We start from the raw sequence: 5,000 nt of genomic DNA on the forward strand, positions 1-5,000 counted from the left end.
TCTCTGAAACGTCAACAAGTCTCGTTTTATTTTAGTGAGGAGGAAAATGTTTAAACCTCACTGGTCTAAAACGTTGATGCTGTAAATATTTGTTTGTTTATTACGTCCTTGTTGGTATGACATTATCTCTGAAACTTCAACAAAATGACAAATTTTAGGTTAATTTGTGTTTTTCCTAACATACAAACCTGAGGTCTTTCAGCAAATCTTGTTTTATTTTAACGAGGTGAAAAAATGCTAAATCTTTCCCCAAGGCCTTGCAAGACTGAACCACCCTTTCCGTCATCGGATTCTCGTATGATTTTAATTCATTCTGGTCCTGCTTAAGCCGGATTAAGGATCATTATCACGCGGCTAATGGCCTCCCTAAATTTGCATAAAATCTCGCTAAGACTACCTTGAACATTTTCGCAAACAGGCGTTTGAAGTATCGTAAGAGATTATCTTTCTTTTCTGGCAGACTTTTCGGTTACGTGATGGCATTTTATTTTCGTATTTTCTGTTTTTATTCAAAGGAAAAATGGCCTTGGAATAGTCCATGATGGAGGAAGAAAGGGATAGAGACAAAAGGAAATTGTAGTAAAGTGTGGAGGAAGGGTGGGAAAGAAGTTCAAGGGAATTTGCAGTGCATTACCACCTTAGTAATATATTTATATTTTTATCTATTTATATATTGATTAAACTTTTTTTTTTTTGCTTTTCTAATAACTGATCTCTTCTTTCATTACTTCCTATTTCCTTCTGCAACTTTTTTCAAGTGAAAATCATATTCTTTGGCCCTTGTACAGTAGACTTATTCCATTTGAACAGGGGTTTATCTTCTGAATAATAATGATACGAAGAAAAGTATACTAAGTTACGTGATTAGAGGAAGAATAAGAATCATATATCGGGAGGGGTCTTGTAAGGAAACTCAAGATTAATAAAAAAAAAAAGTGGATTTTCTACTATTTTACTGTTTTTTACTATTTTACTATCTGAATGTACACACGTGTGCGTGTATGAGAGAGAGAGAGAGAGAGAGAGAGAGAGAGAGAGAGAGAGAGAGAGAGAGAGAGAGAGAGACTAAGTATTCTGCATGCTAATTGGGTTTATCAATCATTTACATGGAAATTAAGGAAACATCTTCCTTGTCATATACAGACGAATCTCGTATAGGTTTCTTTCCTCATGGATGCTTCAGAAACCACGGAAGACTCGATTAATACCCCTTAAAATTTATAATGGCAACAAATTCGGGCCTAATTAGCCTCATCGCATCTGGCTTGGAACATCTCTAGGTACTGGAAAGTGACACACACACACACACACTCAAACACACACACACACACACACACACACACACACACACACACACACACACACACACTTTACTGCTTCTCTTGCTTGGTTAAACATTGACTTTCAAAACGCAGACGAATCTTATCTATCTGTCTGTTATCAATAATTTCCAAAAATAAGGTATTAAATATTTCGCAAACTCCTCTCATGGCTGCCTCACCTCTTCCGTCTTCCGGATGAATCTCGTATGATTTTAATCCATTCTGTTCCCGTTTTAATCCATTCTGTTCCCGGCTCCAGCCGGATTATGCATCATGATCACCTGGCTAATTGGTTCCCTAAATTTGCATAAACTCTCGCGAGGACTACCTTGAGACGTGTCCGTATAAACAGGCCTTTGGAGGCGTTGCGAAATTATCGTAAGTTTTTTTTATTGATTTATTTTTTATTCTTTAGCCATAATGCACAATAGGAGGAAAATTTGTCCTGGAATAGTGAATGAAACAGATGGTGTTAGTGGTGAATGTTGATGGAGAATCTACGAGATTAGATTATTCATATTCAGATTGATTGATTGATTTAGGGTCATTAAAACTGGCGTCGCAACATAAGAAGAGGGAAAGAAGCAACATGTGTCGGAGAGGGCTTGGGAAAGAACTCGGCACAAATACAATAACTTTAAGAAGAAAAACTCTGAATTTGAAAATTAAATATGAGAGTGAGTGACCGAGAACATTATATGTATGTTTGAGAGAGAGAGAGAGAGAGAGAGAGAGAGAGAGAGAGAGAGAGAGAGAGAGAGAGAAACCAAGTCGCCTGCATGCTAATTAGGTTTTTCAAACACTAATATGCAAGCCAAGGAGATTTCTGCCTTGTCGTTTATAAATGAAGCTCATCTGCATTTCTCCCCTCATGGAGGAGGTCCCGGGAGCTAGGGAATACTTAAGGAAACTCTCATGATTTATCTCGACATCAAACTTTGGGATAATCAGCCTCATTTTATCTTGCTTTGCATCGTATACATGTAATGGGGTGCGATTAGAACGTAAATGAATCTGGCAGATTGGGTGTAATTTTTTTTTTTACCAGGGATTAATTCTTTTTTTTTTTAGTGTAATATTCTTAACAAGCTGTGAGAATCTAAGGTAGGATGTTAATTGATTTCATTATGTGGTAACATATAATCATTGAAATTTAATAATTTACTTAAATAAGGCACTTTGCAATAGCCTCACATTATCGTCCCTTATGAAACCTTGGCTGATTTTGACTGCCATTAACAAGGCTTAAACTCTTTTCAGTAAATATATTCCCTGGACAATTTATCTTTTTCAGCCTGTTACAAAATGACGTAACAGAAATTCAGTCAAAGAATGAATGTGTGAACGAATCTTGACATTCTAGCCTAACTGAGCCTTCCATATTACAGAATCGTCACTGAAGTGCTTGAAGTACTTGATCTCCATCGTCTCCCATCCTGTCAAGTGTGAGTACTTAGTTTCCAAATGTCTGTATGTTCGTTTGTACTGTCCTTCTGGCACATATATAGTAAAGTCCTACTACTCTGTACCAGTCCTCTGAAAAAAAAGGATTAGTGTTCCCTGTGGGTAAGTGTGACATTAATCACGGGTCAGTGTGATTATGTTAACACACACACACACACATACATACATATATATATATATATATATATATATATATATATATATATATATATATATATATATATATATATATATATATATATATATATAGTGTGTGTGTGTGTGTTCAAGTTAATTTGTACAGTAAGACATATAAAGATTTATATACAAATCCATTCTTATTTTGTGACTATCAACATTTACGCTGCTGAATGAAAGAAGCCAGATTTAATCAGTTATAAAAGAATCTCAGTCTGAGACTGAATCTTCAGCTTTCCTCTTTCTCTCAGTAATAAAGTCGAACGAATTCGTCTCCAAATTTTTAAGACTCATCCGAAAGAAATCTCGCTTTTCCGTGTTAGACTCCGGGCCATGACTGAGGTGATATTCATAGGAAGGGGAATGAATATCTCCGAATCTCGCTTATCTTTACATGGAGAGAGAGAGAGAGAGAGAGAGAGAGAGAGAGAGAGAGAGAGAGAGAGAGAGAGAGATTGCATGCACTTGATAATGTCAACGGCAGGCAGTGAGGCTGGATTACCCATTCAGGATGCCATCAGCATTTGGTTAAATCTCGTTTGGTGTATTTGTTAGTTTTTATTTCACCTAATAATATGACGATAAGTGAAATAAATAATGGGAGTACTGTAATAGATGTTTAACACAAAAGTAATGAATGAATTTAGTTTTTGGTGACCACTGACAACATAAAATTTTCAACCACCAGGTTTTTCTTACCACAAACCCTAACATTTCATTTCTCATCATTTTTTTATCATGTGGTTATGTTTGCGTATTTTCATCATTTCATTTCTCATCATTTTTTTATCCTTAATTATGTTTGCGTATTTTCATTAATCCATGTATTTTCTTTTATTATTTTTTAACAATCGGCAGAGGGCAGGGTATTCCAAACCACCTATCCTCTGCAATTCGGGGCTTATCTAGGCTAGCAGAACAGCAAGAGTACTATTTTTATCCAGAATTTCACAAGAGAGAGAGAGAGAGAGAGAGAGAGAGAGAGAGAGAGAGAGAGAGAGAGAGAGCACATCTGTTGTGCAAATACCTCATTGTGACATGCCATATCCCATTAACATACTCTCTTTAAGCTCGGAGCAATTTAACCTAATTCAAGAATGACAAAGCCATTTATCCTACGATACAACCCACACGTGATTTGGAACACGTGTCTGGAGTTAATCTCGTAAGTGATGGTATTTGGATGACGCTTCAAATGATTAAGCGTATTTAGAAGCTTTGTTGCTTACAGGAGAGTAGAATGATTCACTCTTTGGATGTTAGCAATTATTTTAGTTTTCTTTTTGTCAGCAACAACTGCTGCTGTTTAAATAATAATAATAATAATAATAATAATAATAATAATAATAATAATAATAATAATAATAATGAGAGTTGACTCAACACAAAAGAATGTGTTAAATCACTAACTGATATTGAAATATCCAAGTAAAATGTTAATGTTCTGTGGTTTATGAAATTTAAATATTTCAATTGCCATATTTCGGTAGTGACACAATTAACTGATCGAGAGAGAGTGCTGAAAGTGAATCTGATATATATAACAAGTCAAATCAATGCTTAATTACAAGAGAAAAACTGAATATTGCATTGCAATACCAAATAATTATATGCAACCAAAGATGTTCGGTTATGTTGCCTGTTTATGCAAACATAAAAATATATTTTGTCACTGATTAATATTAGCCGGAACTTTCATATTGATTGGACTTGAAATTCATTCACTTCCAGGAAAGTTGTAATTTTGAAATCAAGATTATTTGGATAAAAACTGAAGTTTCCGTTACCTGGATTATACTCCTGTTTATTTTACATGTTTTTTCAACGCAAAAATAAAAGTTATTCATTAACAGCTGTTCTGCAAAGCCCAAAATAAGAGGCATTAAACGATGTATCATCTTTGAACTCCGTTATAATGTCAGCTTTACGTTTGGTTCTTTGATTCTCAAAGCAAAAGGCATTCAATAATTACAATGAAAGGTCAGACGTTTAGTGAATAACAAAAACAGTGTCACGAAAATAACAAACAGATTACAA

At 34.9% G+C, this 5,000-nt stretch overlaps 1 long non-coding RNA gene across 4 annotated transcripts in view; it reads left to right on the top strand.

Moving 5' to 3' along the window:
- The window catches only part of LOC136826221 (uncharacterized), a 516,569-nt gene that overhangs the window by 416,362 nt on the left and 95,207 nt on the right, over positions 1-5,000 (top strand). For all 4 annotated transcript variants that reach the window (XR_010849555.1, XR_010849554.1, XR_010849556.1 and 1 more), the window contains one exon: positions 2,711-2,767. This is a non-coding gene — a long non-coding RNA (uncharacterized lncRNA). The remainder of the gene's footprint in view (positions 1-2,710; positions 2,768-5,000) is intronic.

The sequence above is a fragment of the Macrobrachium rosenbergii genome, chromosome 40, assembly GCF_040412425.1.
Source record: "Macrobrachium rosenbergii isolate ZJJX-2024 chromosome 40, ASM4041242v1, whole genome shotgun sequence".
Classification (NCBI taxonomy): domain Eukaryota; kingdom Metazoa; phylum Arthropoda; class Malacostraca; order Decapoda; family Palaemonidae; genus Macrobrachium; species Macrobrachium rosenbergii.